Here is a 27,653-nt window from a genome sequence, read left to right as displayed (position 1 = left end):
CAAAGTCAGAGTTTACCACAGACCCAACACTAATTCCTTCTTTTCCAAGTCTTCTAATTATCGCTGATAAAGACCAGATCATACAGGTAACTAATGCAACAAAGAAAAGAAATGTAAAGTACTTAATCTGCCCAAAATAAGGATTTCACCACTTGACAATAGTCTCCTAGATGCTTGTGAGTGACAACTCTAAAATCAGATGTGAAATATAATAAGGTACAAGAAATATGTTTAACCCACATGATACTGAGAAAATATACAATAGAACATCCAATGTCTTTACCAGCATAAGAAAAACAGAGCATATTGCCATTTGTTCATCTTCAGTAACTGCTTTATATTGAGAAAGGTCACAGAGAATCTGGAGTATATACCAGACAAGATCCATCCATCATACATCCAAGGGCACCATGTACAGAACTGTATATGCACCTATTAACACCTAGGGTAGTCAGTCCACTTTCCTGTATGTGGACCCAGAAGTAACCCACTTCAATGCAGGGAGAACAGATAAAGCTCTGCATAGACAGTAACTCAAGCACAGTATTGGACCCAGGACTTGGAAAGTGCCACCATGCTTCCTCAGACCATATTAGCCCAGTCTTATTCAGGCTACTTTGCTAGCTATTAAGGTCTGCATTGACTATACTGTACTGCTTTTCAAAAGCTCATAAAACATTTTGTAAAGCAAGATATTCATCCACTCTAATTCAATTAAAATATATTAATACTCAGATTGAATCCCAAATAACCCACTAGTGGCTGCTAAATATGAATCAGTATGTTGATGTGACATTAGAGACAAAGAAACAGCTAATATACTGAACATGTTCCTATAGTGTACTTAAATGTGAGTGAACATTCAAAAAAATGTACAAGACCACAAACACTTTTGTTGTGTCAGTTAGGCAGATAATAGTTTTTTGCCACAGACTCATAACTGGTTTAAATAAACCTACTGTATACTTTATATACCCCAGTATATTATCAGTCAGTTTTAGTTTTAGCTCCATAAATGTATCAGGCATAACATTTTCCTGCCAGTCAGAGCATAGCGTGAATACACATGCATAAGGGGAACTGCTTTATATATGTGTGTGCGTATATATCTTTGTGTGTTACTTTAGAATGCTTTTTAAAGTGTATGTGTGTCCCTCCAGTGTGCAGGTGTCAGTGTGGGTGGGCCAAAGCGGTTTGAGAAGCGGCCTGGTTGGGGTTAATATCTATTTCCCATCTCTCCCCTGGGCCCCTCCACATGCTGTGGCTTTCCCCACATTTAAAGCCCTTGCACAGTGCAGCAACCCCTTACTTATGAAATAACAAGCACTCAAAGAGATCTAATGTGTTTTTAATTGTGTCTCTCCAGTCATAGGAAACAGAGAATCTGAGGAGACTGAGAGAGGCAGTGAGTAGGGGGGAGCTCTAGTGTGTTTCACGTTACAATAGGAAATAAATGCCCTCACCTCACAAAACAAATGTATGCATGGTAACCGTACTGACACCAGGAGAGCTGGAAGGGGAAAGTAGTGGGGGTTGTTAAATTAAACACACACACACACACACACACACACACACACACACACACACACACACACACACACACACACACACACACACACACACACACACACACACACACACACACACACACACTTCAAAAACTCTCTGGCTTCAAAAACCTGAATGATGAAGTCTTGAGTTTGCTGTGTTTCTCTTTCCCCCCTTTCCTCTGTTACTTTTCAGCGTTATAAAAGGATGCGTTGGGAAACATCAGTAATCCATTGTTAATTGTTGTATTACTACCTGAATGAAAGATCATTGAAATCTTAAAATAATAATAAAAAAAAACTTTGATAGCAGTTCTCTGGAGCAGTTCTATGCTGTATGTACATGCTCTATGTACAATGTAATCAAAGTAAAAATTTACTTCGCTGGTAAATGGGGTAAAAATTTTTAAATACAGCATTGACTCAGAGGTTGAAGACATTTATGTATGTATTTATTTATTTATTTTATTTTGTTTTGTTTTATTTTTATGAGTGTTCATCTACTAAAACAAACAACAGCATGTTTGACCAAGAGATTTGTAACTACTCCGGCACTAGTCTTTTCCGTGGCCCAGTTAAAACCTGTGTCTCTTGAATAAGAGCAAATCTATTGCGGCATAGACCCAAGTGAATAAACTGTGCTGAAAAGAATGGTGAGCATTTAACCACAAATCTTTTGTCATCTATTTTAAATGCCTATGAGATAATCCTTCTATTCACAGCCAATCAAGATTCAAACTTACCACCCTTGTGTTCTTCTCAATCCCCCTGTCTCTCTCTCTCAAATGTATCAAACCAGAGACTCCTCATTAACACTTGGGTTAATCATCCAACATAGGCAGCCTTGTGGCAGGTGCATTGACCTCACAGAATCCGTAAATAAATCCAACTAACAAGGCATGAAAGACATGGACAGCGTAAACAGGTGGGGTAGACCACCAGCTTACTTTTTATATGGACCCAGTGGCCCATAGTATTTTATTTTGTTAGCTTAAGGCACATTAAAGAGTAAGACAGGCATTGTGGTGGAACAAACAAAGAACTGTGATATGCAATATAGTTTGATATGCTATATATCATATATATCAAATGTATCAAGTTATTTTAAGACTATTTAAATAAATGATATGATCTGTACTTTTTTGATTTTTTTTTTTCTTTTACACATCATGAGCTTTACATTTTATTGCTTACATGCCACAAAATACAAACGGTCAAATTCTAAGCAAATTTGTTGTAGTACTAATAATTCTGACATTTATGTAAACAAATTGCGGGATTAATTCATTATTTTTAACATTTTTATCATTCCATATAATAAAATATCCATCAAATTTATCTACATGTGCAAATCCAGGCCAGTTTAAATAGAAATTAATGTGTGTGACTAAAAGGCACATCATAAAAGATTCTGATATCTTGTACATTGTACATTGGTACATTGACCTTTAGTGGCCTTAATTGTGTTGTATCTCAAGGACTAACCAAGATTATTAATCAGAAAATCTGAAAATAACTTGAGTAAAAATTAATTAACTCAATACAAACAGATGTAGGAAGGATATTATTTTTATTTACATTATTTACTGTCCAGTGTCACCCAAATGAGCATGGGTTCCCTTATGAGTCTGGTTCCTCTCAGGGTTTCTTCCTCATATAATATCAGGGAGCTTTTCCTTGCCACCGTTGCCTCAGGCTTGATCATTAGGGAAAGATGTTAGAGATAAATATAGAAACTTAATTTTAAACCTGACACTTATTTATTTATTTTATTCTGTTATACTTCTCTAAAGCTGCTTTGAGACAATGTGAACTCTTTAAATGCGCTATACAAAAAAAATTAATTGAATTAAAAAAAATCTAAATCTAGTAAAATTTTAGAGTAACTTTGCAATTGAGATTCAACAAAATATAGCCATATAATCTAACAGATAGCTTTTAGTAGTTTTAGATACACACACAGCACTTTACTGGGAACGCTTGATAAATTTAGCGCATTGTAGGATCAGAATTTGGCACGAAATGAATGAAACCCAACCTGCCTTTCTTTAATTGTTTACTTGGGACACTTTGGGCCCATTAACACTAATTCGTCATCACCTATTTGAGTATTGTTGATGACCATGTGCATCTCCTTATGGCTAGAGTTTACTTATTTTCTAATGGCTACATCCAGCAGGGTATTGCACCATGTCACAAAGCAATAGTCATCTCAGACTGGCTTTATGAACATGACAATGAGTTAAGTGTTATTCACTGACCTTGTCAGACACAGTATCTGAATTTATTTGAACAGCTTTGGGAGGGTTGGTCTCGGAGCGAGGAAGGGAGGAAGGGAAGAATGTACATATAGATCATTTTAATCATCCCAGAGGGAAATTCTTCTATTACATCATCACAGAGAGATAAAAGTACACCAATGCAATTAAACAAGCAAATGATGCGGTGCAGGGGGGGTGAAAAGATTGTAAATATAATCATCAGACTTCTAGTTACGCTACAAGTGGCAGTGCAATGCAAGTATTGTCAACAATGCAAATAAAATGTAAGAATTCTAAACAAGGATACAAGGACCAGGAATATATATGCAGTATTGCATATAGTAAATGTGAGAAAAGTAAAGAAATATTAATATAAGTAAAGTGACCTGCATATGGATATGAATATTGCCTACTATTGTCCAGTGAGATTATTCTAAATGTGGCTTAGTAAATATAATGCTCCAGCACCATTATAAGGTGTTGTACAGTGTAATCATTGGTATTATTCATTGCAAGGATGTTGTTTATTGTCCAGATGAAAGTTGATTGTCCTTTTTGGCACCACCATTTTAAAACCATACAAAGAGCAGCCTATGACTGAATAAGATTTCTGAATAAGATCAACATAAAATGGCACCTGAAATATCTGTAGAAATTACATGATGAAATCATGTCAGGACAAACCAGAATCTCAAACAACATCTTCTGGACTCTATGCCACAGAGAAATTAGTATTAGTATAGTGTCCCTCATACATTACTCAGTGAGTCTCCCAACCTGTCCTTTTCCAGCTACAAACATGACTCCCCTACTCCTTTATTGTCACATTTCTCAAACTTAGCAGCAGAAGAGATTTTACAAGTCATCCAGTCATGCAATCCTACCAACTGGATCCACTCCCTTCAGACCATCTCACAAGACCTTCTGCCTTTCAACACCACAATCATCAATAGTTCCCTAACATCTGGTCATGTAACAATTACCTTCAAGGGAGCTACAGTAAGTTTATTCCCATCCTGAAGAAACCTGCTCTGGATCCATCAGACAGCAGTAACTATAAAACGGTATAAATTTTTTTTTTTCAAAGATTCTTGAATGCATTGTGGATAATCATCTGTCTGTCTATCTCTCATAGAAAAGCCTCCAAGAACCCAACCAGTCTGGCTTTAAAGCAACACATTCCACAAAGACTGCCCTTTTGGCTGTCTGAGAAACTACATACTGCTAGATCATCCAAGCTGTCATCTGTCCTCGACATCTTCGACCTTTTGGTGGTGTTTGATACGGTCAACCTTAAGACTCCCTCGTACACCCTCAGGAGTCCTGGAATTGGTGGATCAGCACGGGAATGGTTTGCTTCCTGCCTGGAAGGTTTCTTAGTACTTGGTCCTCTCCTTTTCTCCCTGTAATACCTACTCTCTTGGTGAAGTTATTTCCTTGCATGGCCACTGCTATGCTGAGGACACTCAACATTTACTCTCCTTCCTACCCTCAGATACCATGACTTCTTAAGGGAGTTTTTCCTTGCCACTGCTGCCTGAGTCCCCTCAGACTTGCTCATTGGGGATAAATAAATACTTACATACGTACATGCACACTGTGAACTATATATATCTTAATTTTCTACTACATTAATTCTTTTTTCTCCTTATGTTTAACTTCTGTTCTATGTTTATGTTCTGTAAAGCTGCTTTGAGACGATAACAAATAAACTTGAATTGAATTGAATTGAACTTCTGTTTTGGTTCTCAGCATGTCTAGACGAAATATCATCATGGATGCCAGCTCATCAGTTGAAACTCAATCCCAGCAAAATTGAATTGCTGATCATCCCAGTTAATTCATCCCCAGGTCATGATCTTGCAATATTTGTTCGCAACCTTGGTGCAACCATGGACAACCAACTGTCCTTTTCCTTGCCTGCTAATGTGACACTCTCATGTTGGTATCAGAAATATTTGGCCATTTTTATCCACATAGTCTGCTCATGCATTTCAAGACTACTGCAACTCTTTGCTGGCTGGTCTACATGTGAACATAATTCGTCCTCTGCAAATGATCCAAAATGCAACTGCATGATTTGGTTTCATCCTAAGCTTTCACACACCATCGTACTGCTGTGCGCCCTCCACTGAGTTCCAGTAGCTGCATGCATCAGATTCAAAACACTGATGCTTGCCTACAAAGGCAAAAATGCACCAGCTCACTCTTACCTCAAAGCTCTTATCATTCCTTGCACTGCACCTCGCACACCTCGACCAGCACTGCTCGACTGGTCACATTATCTCTCAGGGTAAGAGGAACATATACTGCAAGACTCTTTTCTGTTCTGACACTGAGGTGGTGGAATGAACCTCTCCTAGATATCCGAACAACTGAGTCACTTGATATCTTCAAATGACGGATGAAGACCTACGTCTTTCTGAAACACTTAGGCTAGCACTTTTCCCTTTTTGTTTTATGAAAAAGTCTGTAACGTTAATGTATTCATCAATAGAGAATTAAAAGCAATTTGTATGTCGCTCTGGATAAGGGCATCTGCCAAATGCCATAAATGTAAATGTGTTTTTTCATGAAAGAATCTGTGTTTTGAGCAACTCTTTTAAATGATCAAATAATTCTTGTTCATACATGTTTCTTCAATTACATTCACGGCATTTAGCAGACACCCTTATCCAGAGTGACTTACAACTGAGGGTCAAGGACCATGCTCAGGGGCCCAGCAGTGGCAGCTTGGGGGACCTGGGGTTTGAACCCACGACCTTCCGATCAGTAGCTCAACACCTTAACCACTGAGCTACCACATCCCCAAATAAGTCCTGTCTGTGTAAAACATTTGATTGCTTTGGCTGATTCTCACTGACGAGCGTGAGCTGTGACTCACGCATGTCATTGGTTAAACCTATTGAACAAATATGCCCCTTAATGAATAAGACATGGTGTTGAGTATGAACAAGAGTGACAGTGATTCTGTATAAATTGTCGTAGACCCTGGTCTGACGTTTGTTGCTGTTACTTTTCTAAGTGATCTGAGTTCCAGTTATGGTACCGGGTCTCAGTCGCCTTTTTTGCCATAGACACACATTATAAACTTTAGAGCAGGGGTGTCAAACTCAGGCCCAACTGAGTTTGACAGCTGGCTAGCCGGCTAGCCGTATTACAGCTGGCTAGCCGCATGCTACAAATGCTAATACTACAAACCCCAGAATGCCTTGCCACTGTATTGACGCATAGTCAAGAACAGCAAGTGCCCCTCATTCTCTGTTGACAGTCGTTAACATCCATCTTACAGTCACATCGGGCAAGTTAATTCCACCCTCCACAAAAATGGCCAAACGAAAGATGGACAATAGGAGCTTTCAAGACAGGAGGGAGGCAGATTATCTGTTCACGAATATAAAGGACAGACCTGTTTGTCTTGTGTGCTAACGGAGCTAACGTGTCTGTAACGAAAGAATATAACACAAGAAGACACTATGTAATGAAGCATTATGAGAAGTTTAAGGACGTAAAGCAGAAGCTCCAGAAGGCGGAGGAGATGAAAAAAGTCTGGTTTCCTGGCAGTTTCTCTCTCTCAAAGTGAAACTGCTGTAAAGGCTGTAAAGCTTTATTGTGGCAGCAGAGACTGCAAAATCTGCCCGGCCCTTTAATGAGGGAGAGTTTGTCAAAAAGTGTATGGTCAAAGTTTGTGAAATGAACACCACTGATGTGTCTTTTATTTCAAATTTAATTTCTTATGTGTTTGTAATAACAAGCTCTGGTTGTTCCAAATCCTGTGTTTTAGCAAAACTAAAGTTTGTTTCCATAATTTGCACAATTTGACAGAAATGGAATGTATTTACAAAGAGGAGTGGGAAAATTTTCAGAAAATCAAGATGTGCCAAGCTGATAGTCTCTTATCTAAACAGACTGAGAAGTGTAATAAAAATGAAAGCATGATCAATCTAGGTTTTAGTTCAGGAGTGTGCACACTTTTGCAATTTTTTTTTTTTTATCCTTTTCATTAAAATGTATCGGTTTGGTTTTCTGTTGCAAAGGTATACATTTTTAGATGGGATTTTGGGTCATGTTTTACATCAGATTTTCTGCACAAAAACAAACCTGTACACATACACAGGCTTTACTGGGTGTATTTTAGATGTGTTGGCATCTTCATTGGAGATTTTCATGCAGACTGTGCTGTTCACCAGAAACAGTTTGAGGTAAATTCCCAAACAGTATGATATTGCAGTGATTTTTTTTAAATCACTAACATATTGAATTACAGCAAGATTTAGAAAAGATGTAGAAAGTTTGGTAAACATTTACAGCATTTGGCAGATCTCCTTAACCAAAGCAATGTCTGTGCGGAATGACTGTAGAAGGATGTGTGAAGGAGGGGGCTAAAATAAATGAGAATGAACATTGAGATGAATGATGAGGGATGGGGAAAGGTAGGGAAGGATTTGGATGCTCGAAGGAAACTGGGAGTGTGAGGCATGGGAAGGACCTCAATATTAAAATCTGAATGAAAAGGAATAGGATTTTTTATAGAGGGGGTAAGTGAATAAAAATAGGGATGACTGAAGGATTGGCAGATTAATGAATGAAATGGGAACTGTGAGAGAGAGAGTAAAGGAGTAATGAGTAAATGAATGAGAATGTGTGCAGTCCTTGAGAGGAATAAGGTGAGAATATCCGGATTTTGGGAAAAAAGACTGAGTAAAGAGCATTTGTGATCCTTGAGAGACATACTAAGCGTATCTGCAATCTTTGTGTGATAGAGCTTTAAATACAGAGATGCTGTGATCCAGTGAGTTAGATGGGCTGCATTCTTTGGGAGACTGCAATCAGTGAGACACAGAAAAGATGAGATCAATAAGAAGCAATAATATTTACAATAATAAATATTGTAGTCCATTGCCATGTTTGTAGACTGCATTATGTTCTAGTTGCTGACATGACAAGAAGAAGAAGAAGAAGAAGAAGAAGAAGAGGAAGAAGAAGAAGAAGAAGAAGAAGAAGAAGAAGAAGAAGAAGAAGAAGAAGAAGAAGAAAATTAAATGGGTTTGGCTATCAAGCTATACAAGCCAAAAAAAAAACAAAACAACACAAAGGTAATTAAGGTTAATTAAAGTTAAATGAACAAAAACCAGCCCTATAAAATAGGAAAACTTGGTATAAAAGTCAAACTGAAAAAATTTATAAATAAATAAATAAATAAATAAATAAATAAATAAATAAATAAATAAATAGCTTTGATATATATCAATTGGCTTATTACGGCTGACTGAACAGTGTTTGGGAAACAGGCTATTGGGCTTGGAAGATACTGTATATAAGGCTGCTTTCAAGGCTTGATATGATTATTATGTGGTGTATGAAATATTTATGTAATTTTGCATGGTCTTTTCTTTCTTACATGAACGCACACTTTTATGACAGTCCATGATCCCACAATGAAATAAGATGTGACTAGAGAAATAATGTATTCAAGGGTGTATTCAATAGCGAGAGGTGGCTAATACAGACAACCCACCATTGACATACATCTGTTATTCTGTGCCCTGTGTGATTTCTATGGGAAACACATGTTTTGTCAATGGAAGGAAATATAAAAAGTTAAATCATCTGTGGTGCTTTCATTGAAACACAACTAGGCCAACTAGGGAAACACACACACACACACACACACCTATCGCCCAAAAAAAAAAAATGTTCTGTCATAACAGTATCATCACAGCCTAATAACTACAGAAGGACTCTGCTGACATATCAAAACTAACACAGTGAATTTTAAATGAAATAAGAAATTGATTGGATGTTAAATATTGAGTGTGTCACAATCTGTATAGGCTATCACCATTTCTGATCAAAAATATACATACAAACTAGGTTAATAAGGTAGGGCAGTTCTGGAAAAGTAAATACAATTAGTTTATATTCTATCTGAGAATCAAAATGTCCGATTATATGGTTTTTTAACATGTGGCCATGGCTTTAATGAACCCCTTGATGAGGTTCATTAACTCAGAGGTAACTATAGAGACCCTTCGTCTCTCTGTGCCATAGACGAATGAACAATCTCTGTTCTATTTGGAGCAGAATGGGCTGACTTGAAAACAGACGTTCCGTGGTTTATTGAGAAATGTATGGATCTGCCAGCGGACTTCAAAGAACGGACAGAGAGAAGCGTTTTCCGTCTTGTTGAGCTCATCGGATTTGGTTTGTGTTCACACGCCGGAGACGGACTTTCACAGAACCCTAATTAGTGCACGAGAGGCCCATAAGCGCGAGCAGTCATTTATCACACAAGCCGACAGCAGCCAACATTAACGATCCCGACAACAAGAAAGAAAAGACAAACAGAGCTAAATGAACTCATCTCCATGCATGACACCCCCCCCCCCTCCCCCCCAGTCCAAAAACAACAACAAAAAAGCCAAAAGTTACAGCCGACTTTTTTGGGCCCTCTTTTTTGCAGCTCTTCCTGATCACCACTTGCAAATGCTATGTTTTTGTTTTTATTCACTAGCCTAATTCACTCACTATGTCAAATAAGATATGGCCTTGTTATTGATAGAAATAGTTTGCTGTTTATCTAAAAATTTCCAGACGATATTTACAGTATACACAATTTAGGCCTTCGGATTTTCAGAGCTGTCTCATAGCATAACGAGTACAATTTGTGATTTGTGTCGAAAGCCACGGAGTGAGTGCTGTGTTAAAAATGGCATAAGAAGAGCCCAAAGATGCTTTCTGAGCTCTCACGCTGCGTAAATTATAGGATAATAAGGTGCAGGCGATAGCAGCCATTGTTTATTCAATCTCTTCACACGTTCTCTCTCTCTCTCTCTCTCTCTCTCTCTCTCTCTCTCTCTCTCTCTCTCTCTCTCTCTCTCTCTCTCTCTCTCTCTGTGTGTGTGTGTGTATGTGTGTGTGAGTGTGTGTGTGTGTGTGTGTGTGTTTATGGAGCTTTGGTGGTCTCTGCGATCCTCCTGACCTCGGCCATGTGTTTTCACTTTCTCCTCTGATCTCGCCTCCGTGACCAGCGGGGAACGAAATACAAATTGAATAGTAACCATTCGCAGACGCAACCTTCCACACAGCCATTCGGCTCGCTTTGTCTTTCTCAAAGGGAGTGGGGGATAAAAGATAGGACTGTGTTTTCCTTAAACCCATCCCTTTTTCTGCCTACATCAAGAATAATTCAACTTTATTCAGATATTACTGCTTATTTCCTCTAAAGCTGGGCCTTAATGATGCGTATTGATGGCACTGCTTTGTGACCTAAAATTAGTGCTTTTCTTTTATATAGTTTTGTAAAATCACATTTTTTCAAATGATGTTCTGCCTTCCCCAAAGTGAAAGCACAGCAGTTGTTACTTGAGGTTCACTGGCAAATTTAAGCAACTGAGGTATGACTACAGATGGTTCCTGTTAATAAAACCTAAGATTAAGTCTTAATATGTGGCTCAGTAAACGAAAAGAAAAACCCATGTTTGACCTAACAAACCCAGATTTGACCTTACAAAACTTATCACATGCTTTGCATTAGAGTTTCACACAGTTTCAACCTTCTTCCTTAAATTATTCTTTTGTAAACTGAGCTTAGTTTAATAACCTGGGATTCACTTTTTGCATGTTTTACCTCAGTTTGATTTATTGGCAATAAGCCAATTATTTCAATCTCAGTTTTTTGGGTTGAACTAATAAAGGTCAACCAAAAAAACTGAGATTGAAATAATTTGGCTTTAGGATTCAGGGATACTTGCTATACTTTACTAACTCTTTACTAATGAGTTTTATGGACAGCAAACAAAAATATATCTTCCTCTTTTACTTTTGGCTTTGCCTGTTAGAGGTCGCAACAATGAATCATCTGTTTCCATGTATCTCTATCTTTGGTATCCTCTACTCTCGCACCAATTATAGTCATGTCCTCTTTTAACACATCCATATATCTCCTCTTTGGCCTTCCTCTTGACCTCTTACCTGGCAGCTCCATCTCCAACATCCTTCTAACAATATAACCATCTCCCTCCTCTGTACATCTCAATCTAGCTTCTCTGACCTAGTTCCCAAAAACAGCGACCTGAGCGGTCTGCCTGATGTGCTCGTTCCTAATCCTGTCCATCCTCGTCACTCCTAAAAAGAACCTGAACATGTCGCACTGTACAGTTGACCCCAAATCCAGCACCTTCTTGACCTCAGCTCCCTGTAACCTCACTGTTCTACTTCCTCCATCTCGTTCATACACATGTATTCTGTCTTAATACAACTGACTTACAAGGCATAGACCTGCATTTCTGCTTCTCTCTCTGTCTACAAACCCGTCTCCCTTCTCTCCTTTCATGACCAACCGCAGTCCAATTTCCGCTGTCGTTGCTAACCCAGACCTCGACCAAGCTGGTATGGAATTCCCACTGAAAATTTGCATGTTTAGGTTTGTCACATTTTACACCAGATGCCCTTCCTGATGCAACCCTCTCTATTTATCCAGGTTGGGACCGGCACAGAAATCACTGGCTTGCAACCCCCTATGTCTAGATTAATAATATTATCCAGTATATTTCTCAATTTAATCAATCAATCAATAAATCAACCAATCACTCAATCAATCTGAAGTATTTTATCTACTGAATGTTATCTCCCTAAGTAACATAAGGACATATTTTTTAATTATTTATGCCTAAAAATAACCAAACCATATTTTAGTGTCCTTTGCTTTAATTTGAATAAATACATTATTTCCAGATATCACAAAAATGCATTGTAGGCCTACATGGACTAATTCACCTGTTATTTTAAATTACATTTCATGGAAACTTCATGTAAAAAAAATATTGTTCATTTCTTAGAAATTTAATGTGAAAGAAAATGGGCCAGTAGGATGGGTGCTTCAGTTATAATATTTCAAGCTTCTTACACCCTGTGTATCCCTGTGGCAAAGTTTCCTTCATATCCTTGTATTTTTCTCCTGAATATAAACTCTCCAGTCACTTCAGCAGTAACGTTGGTACACATGCTCCTTCATGCAGTTATTCAGTGAGCCGATCAAAATATTATGCAGGCACAGGTCAAGAGCTTCAGTTAATTTTAATGACCTGTATCTGCTCACTTTTATTGTCACATGATGGCTGATAGGAAAACAGCATGAATGTAGGTGTGTTCCTAGTGAGTCTTGATTATTAACTCATCAAGATATTCACAATGTTGTTTGTCAACAGGTTTCAAAATATTATTTTAAGATAACAATAACCAAATCCCCATATAAGAATTTGTCCTGTGTTCATTGCAAACTTCTAATTAGATTCTAATTCTAATTGTTGTAATTATAAGCTTAACTTTATTGATTCATTTATTTTGTTAATAACAGTGAAATTCATCACAGTGAAATTTTTTCTTTGCATTTTCCAACTTTTTGAAGTTGGGGCCAGCTTGGCAGTGCTGGGATATGGTAGCTCAGGGGTCATGTTGAACTGGTGAACTGGTGCTACTGCTAGGCCCTTGAGCAAGGCTCTTAACACTCAGTTAAACACTGAAATAAATGTAAGTTGCTCTGGATAAGGGTATCTGCCAAATGTCATATATGTAAATGCTAGGACTGAAGCATAACAAAAATAATTTTTTCTGAAGTAAATGTGAGTGGTGCTAAAATTGTGCAAAATGTGACACTCACATGCATCTGCACGTGAACGTGTGTTGAATCTAATTTGATCTATATCTATGTATGTGATGAAAATATATAACTTGAGGTTTTGATCACAGTTAATATAGTTTTTATGACACATTCTGACTTGTTCACTTGACATCACTACCTTCTGTTCTTCATTTTTATATGCCGCATATCTACGTCACAGTAGTTATTATGATTTGTATTTTAGAATACAAGTGCATGTGACATCAGTGTGATGTTACAAAAATACACATCTTGCAATTATCCTTATTTAGTCTAGCATTTTGATAAGTCACATATTTGTTTTGTTGTAGTTTTGTGACAAACATACTGTAGCCGTTAACATTAGCTCACTTACTGTTAAACATGACTTATTGTATTATATACAGACAGTGGTTATCAAAAGATTAGCTTGTCCTATCTTTAGGAAAAAGGATTCAACAATGATTTGTAGTTTCACTCATGGTGTGTATATTTTGACCATGGACAGTCATCAAAACATTCTCTGACTGTAGAATGAAACCCCTAGATAAGGAAATGGGCAGCAGGGTGGCACTGATGCTGCAGCTGCAAATATGACTGTGACCCGTGGGCTAGTCTTGTGCTATTTTGACATTAGGACGTGTGTCAAGTCTGGACAAAATTTGGAGGAGGATTAGCAATAATGGAATGGAAGTGTATTAAGCATGCCATTGAAATGTTTGACCAGTAGGTGGTGCTGTCAAAACGTAGCCATGGTCATGATCTTGAAGATGTCTACTGAGATTTGTATCAGTGTCTGTGATACAGCCAATCCTGTTCGGCAGCTTCACTCAAACGTTTTGGTCCATTACAGGGCAAACCATGTGCAGTATTCAGATTTCTTTTTTCTAACTTTTGTTCAGGTTAGTCTGAAGATTATGTATGCCACATCTAATTATGTTTGGGACATGACTTATAGGAGGAATACTGAAAAAATGTTAATAATCAAATCCAAGATGGTCAACAGGAAGTGCAGTTGAATGTTGCTGTGCATTAACTTCAGCATAATCCAGGCAATTATGTTTATTCAAAAACATGAATTTAAGACAAATTCTTCAAGTTAAAGGTAACACAGTTACAAAAGCTTCTGGGTATATTTAGAGTGTGGTAATGAAGATTCTTATCAAGTAGTGTGATGATGCATAAACCCTTTACTGTGATTTATTCTCACAACCTGTTCTTGGATTTGCACGATGTTACAGGAGAACAGTTTGAAGAGACCCAATATACAAAATATTGAGGAGTAGCAAACCTGGAACATTTGGCATGCTGTTGAAACCTTTTGCCCAGTAAGTAGCACAATCTGTTGCATAGCTTGGTCTTGATGATGTCTAACAGGATTTTTTATAATTTTGTCAAGCCAACATAATTATTATAATACCATAATATTATACAATGAATATTTGTAAATAAATAAGATTATATAAGTTAAATAAGTTTAATATAGTTCATTAGTCCCTATACATGTTCTCCCTATGTCTTTCTTAAGGCATTCCTTAGAGTTGCTCTATAACTTTTGCCAGGCTGCTCAAAAGTTTGGTGAGACATCACTCTTAAACATTTTACTTTAACTCCTCTTTTGTTTATTTAAAGTATCAGAATGAATTGGACATGTCCCAAAGATGAGAGGAGACACAGCAGTAGAAGTGTGTCAGGTTCAGTGTACCTACCAGTGATGACAGTGAGAAGGAGCAATGAAAGACGTGATGAATTAGCCTTGTCTGATTTATTAGCATGTTTTATATGTTGTGTTGAAGGATGTTTTGTTTCAAGCAATGACTCTTAAGACACATTGGGGTCTCCTACCTTCTGATTTATGTTTTTTTGTTGTTTTTTTTAATTATTTTAAACAGTGTATAAATGAAACTCAAAAGTTTCAAATTAAAAGATTTTTTAACCAATTCTAGTTTGGACGCTTTCAGCAATTTAGACTACATTTATATAATATGAGCATAGTTTCTCTTGATATTTATTTTGCCAGGGTAATTCTGCCAGACAGATTCTCTGTATATAGGAGGGAGCCATAGTGCATCTGTTTGTTTATCATTCCATCATTTTCTCCAACCCACTGACAGGTTCAAAGAATGTTCATATATGCTAAGATCTGAAATTTGGAACTGCATGTGTGTGGGATGGTGTTTAAGAATGGAGAGGGTGAGATTTTGCTATTTCAAAGCAACATAAATGTAACCCAAGACTTGATCCAGGCTGACTAAACACTGTGGGTCCAGGTGGCTAATGGGAGAAAAAAATGACCACATGACCACCAAAGTGTGGATCCGTGCTGATGTTGTCTCTCTTTCTGTCCTCCTCGTTCGCACTCTCTCCATCTGCTGCATATTATAGCCATCAGCTATTCTGTTTGTCCAGGCTTGATTTGGATGGGTGGTCCTCAGATAACGAAACACCAGGGGCCTCCCATGTCACCAAATTACCCAGACGCTTCTTATTCCTGAGAATTTTCCGAAAACATACCAGCCATGTGTCTTGAGAGTGTAGCAGATACACATTCATGAATAAATACATATCTTAGTACATTTCTGTGTGTGAGTTTAACAACCCACTGGACATATTGATTTCCACAATTATTCCCATTTCTACTCTGTAATTGATTTCAGTTAAGCTGATAAATGCAAAGTATCTGCTGTGGACAGAGCTTCTAATCCCAAAGGCTGGTCACACCATGTCTGTAGGAGGTAACTGTTGTATATTGCGAACCTTGGTTAAGAGAGTTTCCTCTTAAGATTAAGATTAAGTTCAAGATCCTTTTAAATCGCAGTGATATTGGAGATTCTTGACTGAAATGTTTCATTATCCAGAGCAATCTAGGCTTTTTCACTGTTATGGCAAATATGATTATATGTATGGGACAAAAATTGTGTTTCTAAATAAAGTGTCTATTACAAATTGTGGTGCCAGCATGACAGGAGACTCTTCACTCATGACCCATGCTTCTACTGTTTATCCCAGACGCTTAATTATGTTGGCTTTGTAGAAGCGCAGAGCTCAGGCACGGCTTCTATTCTGTGTTCTCTGTAGATGTTAAGGAGACTCTCCATACATGTAACTCTCAACTCCACACTATCAATCCAATGTTTCCAAAAGTATCGGCCCCCAGTCAATACATTTACCACACATCCATCCATCTATCTATCTATCTATCTATCTATCTATCTATCTATCTATCTATCTATCTATCTATCTATCTATCTATCTATCTATCTATCTATCTATTGTTCATTCAACAGTAAAAATTACATGTACTCTTATATGCAGTATAAGAATAAGTAGAATCCCATAATGACTGTAGTATTGACATGAAATGTGCAAACCCTCAGTAGTCACTTTTGTCCAAAAGTATTGGCACCCCACCGGGTGATGTCACGCGTAGCCCTGCCCCCAAAATAAGCAAAATCTAAAATTTTGCCACAAAATGGACATGTGACATATCAAAACACTCAGCACAATGAGGAAAACTGCCTCACGTGTATTCTGGCCACATCACGTAACATCACGTGACATCATGTGACGTCACGTGACGTCGCATGACGTCACGTGAAAAACAAAAATTTGCACAACATGGACATGAGGCATATCAAAACACTCAGCACAATGAGGGGTACTGCCTCATGGGTATTCGGATCATGTCACATGCTTATGTTCGCTCGACTCCAAAAGTATTGGCACCCTAGTGGTCCTGTAGCTTTCACAATCTTTCTGTCCACTTGCCTCCAAAAGTAACACTGACCCTTATGTCCACTTGCCTCCAAAAAGCACCGGCCTTTGTGAATACTTGCACCATCAAAGCCAACATCAAAGTTTGTCGCAACGCACTTTACAAATCTAGTTCAACTTTGGGTTCTATTTTTGAATAATTAACCTTTCTAGCAGAGGTATAAATTTTTTTCCTCCTATTAGCCATACTTAATTATAATAATAATAATAATAATAATAATAATAATAATAATAATAATAATAATAATAATAATAATAATAATAATAATAAGAAGAAGAAGAAGAAGAAGAAGAAGAAGAAGAAGAAGAAGAAGAAGAAGAAGAAGCAAACATGAGTTTCTCATTCTCTACAATATGGACAATATTTTATTTTGTGATGGTGACCTCACTACCATTCACTCACAGATTGCATAGCACAAAATTTTACTGCATTGCAAAAAAGTTGATAAAATATTTTTTAAACATAAACAAGCCTTTCAAATTAATGCAAAATTGCATTGCTTGTATTTGATGATTTCCTCTTTCATTACAGTTGGGGAAATGTAACACAGAGAGAAGGAAGGAGAGTTTTGATTGCTGTAATGATAAAAAGCATTTAAGTAATTAATTAATATTTGTCCATTATTCAGGCATATGGATGCACTGGTTGCTGAAATTCACATGAAATGCACACATTATCAATCAGTAAAATATATGTAATATATCTGTATGGTACTGTGTAACAATATGAACAAATTTGGCTTGCTGAAACATAAAACAAACAAATTTCCATTGTTCAAAATTTGTGGCCCAAATATTAACCATTAGAAAGACAAATATTGGTCATGTGTAAACTAAGGCTCACACCAGCCAGTTGGGTTCATATGATCATTACATTCATTTCACTTGACTGTAACTGATGCACATTTATGTTGAATGAGTATTTAACTCATGTCTCAACTCATGGCACACATCGTGTCTAGCTTTTGTCTTCTGTTATTAGTGTCATCATAGCTAACTCATATCATGATCCTGATGCTGCATTTCTTCAAAAAACCTTGTTTTGCTTCTGTCTTTGTGTTTTGTGATTGTCACTATAAATTAAAAAAAAACCAATCAAATTGTATTTAAATAGTGTTTTTAACATTGTCACAAAGCAACTTTACAGATATCCTTATATAGATTTAGTTATCCCTAATGGCTAGGAAAAAGTCCTTAAATACACAACAAAGAAAGCTCAAGAGGAACTTGTTAAAGCAGGTATTCACATATGGCATTGTAAAATATGGATAGAAACATGCATGACCATGCCCCAAACTATGCCAATGACCTCAGACTTTTGTCCTGTATATATTTTTTAAGTATAATATATTTTCTTTGTTGTGAAACTGTGCAAGGTATGATGAAGTTTTTTTTAGTTAATTATGCTCCACCTACTTGAATTGGTTGACATAAAGTCAGTATTATTTATTTATTTATTTATTTATTTATTTATTTATTTATTTATTTATTTGTCTATTTGTTTGTTTGTTTGTTTGTTTTAGAAAACTTTATTATTATTATTATTATTATTATTATTATTATTATTATTATTATTATTATTATTATTATTATTATCATCATCATCATCATCAACAACAACAGTAACCAGTAGCCAGTTCTTACACAGATACATTGTAGAATAAAAAGGTGAAGGCTGAATGGCTGAATGTTTTTGATACAATTCAGTGATCATTGAAAATCTGGTTAAAGATTATCAGGTCAATGCAACACACAAAATCTAAGAACTAAGTTGTTCTTTTGGTTACTGAGTAACTGGTAACAGTATCTGAATCTCAACCCACTGTGAACGTAACCCCAGCTGCCAGTTCGAGAGGTTTTAGTAAATGAGTCTCTGAACCCACCATTAAAGGTTTGTGACAAAATGCCCACCTCTATTTATGACCACACCCTGAAATTCAGAACCAACCTTAGAACCTTGTCATAAATATGCTTTTCAATTTATATGCTTTCAAGAAAATTTGGTGTTGTCTATTCAGTCATGATACATTTATTTGGCAGAGGAAACCTGTTCAAATGCAACTTTTTTAGAGTTTGAGAAAATTAATGAACCTAAAAAGACTGAACCTCAATCATCAAAAATTTTAATCCCAATTAGTACAGAGAGAAAGCATACAAAATATTAACTTAATCAGTTCTGAAGTATCTGAATTTATCTTCTTCCCCTTTGCATCTCCTGTATAATTATTTTCTGATTAAAGCAATTAATGCAAGTAGTCCTTAGTTATAGTTGCTTCTTCTGCCTCACTAGAACTCACTGGAATGTGGCAACTATATTGTACGGTAGCCGGGAAGTGCAAAACACATTAACAAATGCGAAAACAAATGAACAAATCCGAAAACAAATGAACAAATCCGAAAACAAATGAACAAATCCGAAAACAAATGAACAAATCAAAAAAACACATAAACAAATCCGAAAACAAATGAACAAATCCGAAATCAAATTTAAAAATCCGAAAACACATTAACAAATGCAAAAACAAATTAACAAATCCGAAAACACAACGACAATTCAGACAACCCAGAAATGGTAGGTATCGTTTGTGAATGGAAACTTACCAATATTCAGGTATGGAATCTTATGTAAAGTTCTCTGTTTAAATATAAGAAAATAACAAAATTAATCCACAGTAATCCATTCCATCCATCCATTCCAACTTTTCCCTGCAGCAGACTGTTGTGTTTTCGGATTTGTTAATGTGTTTTCGGATTTGTTAATATGTTTTCGGATTTGTTAATGTGTTTTCGGATTTGTTAATGTGTTTTCGGATTTGTTAATGTGTTTTCGGATTTGTTGTTTTGTTTTCGGATTTGTTGTTTTGTTTTCGGATTTGTTAATGTGTTTTGCACTTCTCTGCCACCGTAATATTGTTATAAATATCAACATAGTTTATAGTTTTGAGTAGTATGATACCAAATCGTAAAAAAAAAAATCGTATTATATGCAAATATCCAATTGGGAGGAGCTAAAACCAGCCTATCACTGAAATATATTATTTTGTTTGTAGGCCTTGTTTGTGAGATATCAAACAGGGCCAAAATTTTAACATTTGTGCTGTAGCCCCAACATTTGGCCAATCGACTCCTCCAAATATCCTTTGCATATCTTCAGGAGACCTTTTGCTGTAGTACATGGATTGTATGGTGTCTAGATCATCTGGAATGCTATAATATAATCCAGTATCAGCCCAAAGTATGTCACTGGAAGTAAGTGCCAGTGGCCTGTAGTCCACCTTGGTATTCTTGGGAATAGATATTTTACTTGTGTTTTAAAACAAAGTTGGGACTGCTGAGTTGCTCGAGGAATTATAAATGTCTGGAAAATATTTAGTAATATAAGTCATATTTGGCAAATGTTTATTAATATAAATACACTCATTTATATTCAAAGTTACTTTAAGGAATAAATTTTTTGCAGTAGGCACTTGGTCAGAAACCGAAAAAAGTTGTTGAATCATCTTCACAGACAAAATCATCTAGGCTAATTTGACAGATAAAGACAGAATTATATAAACGTTTAAATCATTTTAACAGCTAGGTACACACAAAGCTAAGGGGAAAAGGCCATAATGTAGCAGAAAAATCGCCTTTAATAGTCTGAACAACAATATTCAACAATCTCCTGAGTGTGCTCAGGCAGATACAGGAGGGGGTGATTAAATGTTTAATGTAAGTAACACAGAACTGTTGGCATATACTGTACCAAACAGGGCATATCTTTTTTCTTAGGTCATTCCAAGGCACGTGATTATTATTTTATCAGTCCCACAATTTTTCAGTGAACCATGATGAATAGTTTTTTTTTTTCTAGTATTCAAACATAATGTTTACAAACCTCCAATGTATTTCACGCTTTTCATATTTAATTACCAGCTTTATTGTATCTATTTTTGTATTAAATCATTTGATGTCAAAATGTCAGTGTTTAAATTCACAGCTAATCATTGAGATTTTAGTCAGATGACATTCAAATCTTCTATCCAATGGCAAATTGATTGTCAAATTAATTATTTGAACTAATGCACTAATAAACTCAATGGTAGTGATGCAAAATTGAAAGTAAATTAATTTTGCTTTCAATTTTTAATTCAGCTAGACGAATATTCACTTGTGCCAAGTTGGTGCCAGGCAGTGAAAAATATTTTCAGTCTCCTTCAAAAAAAAAAAAAAAAATGCAAAGTCAAAAGGAAGAGAACACTAGTAAAGTAGTAAAGTGGCTTTCCCCCTGCTGGGGAGAAGTTTCTTGTAAAAGCCAAATTAATTATAAAGACTGCCATAAACAGTTCTCTTAAATGAGCCCATTGAATGCTGGGGCTTTAGGGTTAATTTTCCCATCGCTCTGCATTTGAATCAACTACAGATTCACATTAAGATGAAAGCTCATCAATCCCAGGGATGAGCCGCAGCACAGAGCCTCCTTTAGATTATAGCCTGTGTGTATGGCTGGGACCTCCATCAAGACAGGGAAACTGAAAAGAAAAACAATAATTAGACATAATTGCTTATGTCCAAACATGCCCCTTCTCTTTTCTCTCCTATTCTGACCCCTCACCTGCACCCCCACTTTCTCCCTTGCTCTTGGTAACATACTAGGTCGAAAGAGAAAAACCCAATGGTGTTTGGACAGCTGGGTAGGCAAACATTATTTGTGACAGCTGAAGTGAAACATCTTTAAACACCATGGAAAAAGAAAAACGGGTGAACAGAGGGGGTGGGGTGAATTAAGAGAGGTAGCAGTAATAATGAACAGAAAAAGTGAGGGAAACAAATTGGGAAAGGGTGCAAATTATCCAAGAAGAGATTTTTCATGCCTCAGGCAATTCAAAGAATGAAAAAGACAAGAGAAAAGGGTAGTTAAAGGAGGAAGAAGAAAGAGAAACGCTAGGAAAAAACACCTAGTTAAAATGACTAAACTTGGGAATCTGTGGAAGTTGAAAGATTTGCCTTTGAAAAGTCGGTCTGAAAATGGTATCATGAAAATTGTGACACATTGGGTTCATATGCTGCCCAGTCACTGTGCTTTTTGATCTCTGAGGTCAAACTGAACTTGGAACTCGGATGACAAAATCATTGCATTCTCAGGGAGCTGTGTCATAGGTCATCATTGAGATATCAGGGTATGTAAGCCAAAACAAGGACCATATGTGTATGAATACACATTTGAAACCCAAATAGTTCGTGATTGCCCACCTAACCTTTATTTAGACTCCACTATAGTGTGGTAACTAATAAATAGTCTCAGATGTCAGTAGAAAGACACAACAGATTTCAATTGTCATTTTTTACATATAGAGAAGCAACATTCAGAAACATTGGAAAAAATAAGTCCACTCCTCTTTGGCTTGCTCGTTAGAGATGAGTACAAATTAAAACTTTTTAAAAAAATTTATTTTGCATTTTTACATTCCTGTTAAGATGCTTTGAGGCATTGTCCATTGTTAAAAAGTCTAGACAAATACAGTAACTGACTTTAAAGGAATTTATTAATATGAATTTAAGATTCAAACAAAATTCATATGATATATAGTTTCTCGGTGTTAAACAGGCAGAAACATAATAGAGAGACTGGATAGTATAATTTGACCTGAGCAAGTTTTCTAAGCTATGTGCTGAACATCTGTTAATGTCATACTCTCTACTTTATTAGAGTCAGAGACATGATATTTCCATTTGAAATACAGAATAATCACAAGAATATTGCCATAATTTTTAATCACTACCCCATTGTATAAAATGTATACATTAATAGCAATCCATAAGACCTGTTAGATTTACTGTAACTTGTCCTATATTGGCATTGATTGAAATCTCAGAAAGTAAACACTTCAGGCAATGGACTATTTGAAATTAAAGGAAGACCTTCTTATTTTATTCACACGGTCAGTCATACTGTAGGAGTTGGAGCCTCTATGGTGCAAACACCTGCTGGAGCTGAGAAAACCTGAGTATGGAGAGGGGACATTGCACACAAGGCAATAACTTTTACAGTCTAATGAGAGCAGCTGACTGCCATAGGGAATAAAACATACCACCCATATGCTAGGTAATGTCACTTCTGTAGCACCCACCAAATCAGATTGGGAAATTCTACATATATAAATACCTATTGTATGTAAATTCAATTTAATCCTCTATAGTGTTTAATTACTTTCTTGATCTCACCACTCAGGAGGTTTACTCTCAGACATATTACAGACAAGCTGGCTTGTGAGAATGTCTGCCTTCATTCAGAGTGCACTCGCACATGCAAGCCATTAGTGTTTCTGTGGGGGAAGGGGAGTGCTTGCAATGTGTAATATGGATGATAAAAACCACCCATATAGATTAATAAAGTGTTATATAAGTGAGTGCGACTGGCACTAACTCTCTGGGTGGCACTACCTATGAGGGGACAACTGTGAATGAAAATGGAACAGCCTGACAATAATTAGGAATTGATTGATTTCACATGTTTTTCATAAACAACAAAGCTGTCTCCCACCACTTTTTTTGACTGCAAACAAGGAATCCATTTGACCATTCTCTTTCCAGTCCACTGTTTAGAGTTTTAAAGCAACAAGCAGCATTACAAGACCACCAGCATAGACATTTTTTTATGTTCACGTTTCATATATAGAACATGCATGTACTCATGGGCCTTACAATACTTACAATAACTCAATACTAGCTGTGTGAAAAGCAGGAAAAATGGACTGGCAAATTTTGTTGTTTTTGAGGTAATACAACTTAAAGGATTGATTAAATAAAAGGTCTAGTTTGCAAAAAATAGCTTTATCATATTATGCATAATTATCAGTCATTTTAAGTGGATGAAGCCAAATGTCCCAATAAGCTTTTTAGAGTGAGAAAGTAAATTAATCTAAAAAGTATTAAAAATACTATATTTTCCGAAAGTTTTAGTTGTTTTTGTGTGCATAAACAAGAAATGCATGTCCCCATTGGGCAATTTGTGAGATAATATCAGATAGTAGGGGGTCCATATCAGTAGCAGCAATCTGTGGGGTCCAAGCAATCTTTTCAAATAGAGCTCCCGGTGACCAGTTCTTGCTAGTATAGAAAAGAACATTGAAGAACAATGAATTTATTCATCAATGATCAACGCAAGTTGTGTGAAACACCTGCTAAAATGTAAATAGAATTGGCTATGTAAATGTAAATATAAAGTTTTGGCCATGTTTTTGAAGTATTTATTAAAGTTTCAGTGGCAGATTAGCTGACTGTTGCAGCACACCAAATTTCAAATCAATTCGATTATATATTTATAGTACATTTAACAAGGAACACAGTTGCAAAGCAACAGAAATATACGTATACATTATAGGACATAAATTATAAACTTTTCCCCTAATAAACAAGCTAAGGGTGACAGGGGCCAGAAAACAAACTCCTTAAGACAATATAAGGAAGAAACCTTGAAATGAACTAGACTCAAAAGGGAACCCAGCCTCATCTATGAGAACATCATCTATATTTCAGCTCTGCTTAATGCTTAGTCATATTCTTCTGAGCAGTTTATTCAAATTGTGAATAACATCTCCCCATTTCAGTTTTTAGCAAAAAATCTCTTACAATGTTTAAACAGAACTTTAATTTAGTGTTGAATCTTTAAGTCGGTTCAGATGACAATTATGCCACAGTAATGCACCCTGATGTGTCTTAATGATAAAGGATTTTGGAGACGGGGCTTTACCAGTGATATCAGTAGCGGTTTTCCAAACCTTCTGATGATTCAGCTTTGCTAGTACATCACCAACAGGAAGCAATAATGGTAAGAGTCTAACATCATGGCTAGGATGGTTTAATGCTGAAGGCTTGCTTTTGCTTTTCCATATTGTCTTTTCAACTTACATCTTTCAGATTTGGCCTCTGGGGCTAAAGATTTTTTTTCAAGCATGGGGAATGTTGTCTTTGTGCAAGATGTGCAAGAGGAGGATTCTTCAGTTTTAGAATTCTTTTTTTTTCTAAATTCTCTTCTCCGTGTGTCTTTTCCTTTGTGCATAGTGCAGACTAGGGTTGATGTGCTGGAAGTCAAAGTCTTTTGCAAATGTTTGGAATTCAGCACTTGAATCGTCCAAGACAAGGTCATCAAGGCAACCAAATCTTGACAGTAGTGATCTTAGTTTTAACACAGATTCTATGGGCTTTGTGATAGGGTATCAGCAACTACCACTATGTTTTGCCTGGCAAATACAGGAGTATTTAACCAATAGATACATATCTCATATCCAAGCCATTCTTGTTCGTTAGTGGCACCAGAGGTTTGTGGTCTGTCACCATATCGCTCTGTGGTCTAATTTAATGTTTTCAAAGCAGAGCACGGACTTTAGGTTTTCTAAACACGTTTCAGACATTTTGTTGTCCGTCTGGGCATATCTTTTCAGCCTCAAATAGACTTAGAGACCTGTACACCATTGGTTTATAGTGTCCATTGGGTAGTTGTAACAAAACACCACAAAGACCATTACTGCTATTTTACTGCAACAACAGCAGATATAGACACATCATAAAATTTCAGGACTGGTGAAGTAGACAAAATGTCTTTGATGGACTTAAACCTCCCCTGCTGCAGATGGGCCCATGTCCATGCTGTTGTTCATCTCATAACAGTTTCACAATTGTTGACAGGGAAATATATGCCAAGGTAATTAAACAATCAGAGTACACATTTAAATTTCAGTATCAAGTCTTACAACTGTTTTTTTTTTTCTATTACATGGCAAAGAAAGTAGAGCTAGTTTTTTCTCAGTAGCCCCTTTTCATAATTCAGATTTAAACCCTGCTTACTCAATCTCTCCATCACCAAGAACAGGGGCTGGGACTATGGTGTTGTGGTACAGTATGGTGTCATAATGCACCAATATATCATCTATACACAATATATAGCCTTATATGAAGCCTTAGTGTTTCCATCATTTTGTGTTAAAAGGTTTCTGGGGGACTTGTAGTGCCAAATGAAAGACATTTAAAGTAGTATTAACCAAAACATGTTATGAACATGGTTAGCTTGCTTTTCAGCATAGAGGTATCTGCCAAAAACCTGAGCTGAAAATAAAAACATTGTAGCACCACGCTACTTTGCAATTATTTCCTCGGTGGCAGGAAAGACATACTGTACCTCTCCTTTTTACAGCGTCATTTAATTTCTTCAAGTCCACACAGATGTGTACCTTGCCATTTTGTTTTGGCACTGGCACCATGGGTTCACCACCAATCTGTAATATCTGTCACTATCTCAATATCCCCCTTTATGTTTTGGCTTCTGTTTTACCTCTTGTATCTGTATGTTTGCACCACATATGGCTGAGCATTTTATGAAAACTGAATTTAAACTGGATCTGTTTGCAAAGTTGCATGCTTAGCATAAGCTTTGTAAACTTTGTGAATGTTGAGGACATTGAGGACGATGTGGATCGACTTAGCAGATTATTTACACTTGCTACACGAGAGTACATTTGCCACAGACAACATGCACTGGGAACAGGCATATATTTCCTTTGTATGGTGTGCTAGCTTGAAAAATTAAATAAAATTGATTAAAAAAAATCACCAGGGCTGCAAAGTCTTTCTTGACATTTGAAAGTTTGAAAGACATGATGTTTGACTCTGCACCAGTATACATTTTAATTTTAACTGGTGTTCATTGATCATCAGCCCTGTGGGAATTTGTAAAACCATCCAGGAAATATGGCACCTATGAAACAGTTTATGTGAATTTTTACATTTGTTGCATGTAGAAACAAATGTTATTTGTTTCATTTACCACATCGTCCACAGTTTGGTTCTCCTTGTTCTCCATCATTATTTCTTTTAGGGTTGAACTTTCCCATGTCTGTTGCCTTCCCTTCCCTTGTGCAACCTCCAGCACTGCAGTGCATGCTTCCCCCTGGTGGTAAACTTGAAGCACTACCTCATCACATTGCTGGACACTTTGAAGAGTTTGGGGCAACACACGATCAGGCCTTAACATGACACTTCTTTATCAATGATGGTCACAACTATATGATCACAAATGTCATAGGTCTCTAATAATGATGTTAGCCTTTTCACCAGGCCACCAGACCTTTGATAAAAAAAGGCTTGTTTGTGACGCCATCGCTCATCTTCTCCACACTACAATGAGCCACCTGGACTACAGATAAAGGAATTATGCAAAAATGCTGTTTTTGGACTACAGTTCAACGTTTAACACCATAATTCCATCCACGCTCACCCTTAACTTGGAGGTTCTGGGACTCAGCCTGCCGGTTTGTCAACAAATCTCCAACAGACAGACCACAAGCCGTACAGGTGGGCAAACACACCTCATCCACCCTCACCCTCAGCACTGGAGCTCCCCAGGGTTGTGTTCTGAGCCCCCTGCTCTAGACATATGACTGTGTGGCCACTTCC

This window comes from Tachysurus fulvidraco, chromosome 26, assembly GCF_022655615.1.
Source record: "Tachysurus fulvidraco isolate hzauxx_2018 chromosome 26, HZAU_PFXX_2.0, whole genome shotgun sequence".
NCBI classification, from domain to species: Eukaryota; Metazoa; Chordata; class Actinopteri; order Siluriformes; family Bagridae; genus Tachysurus; species Tachysurus fulvidraco.
This window is presented reverse-complemented; position numbering follows the sequence as displayed.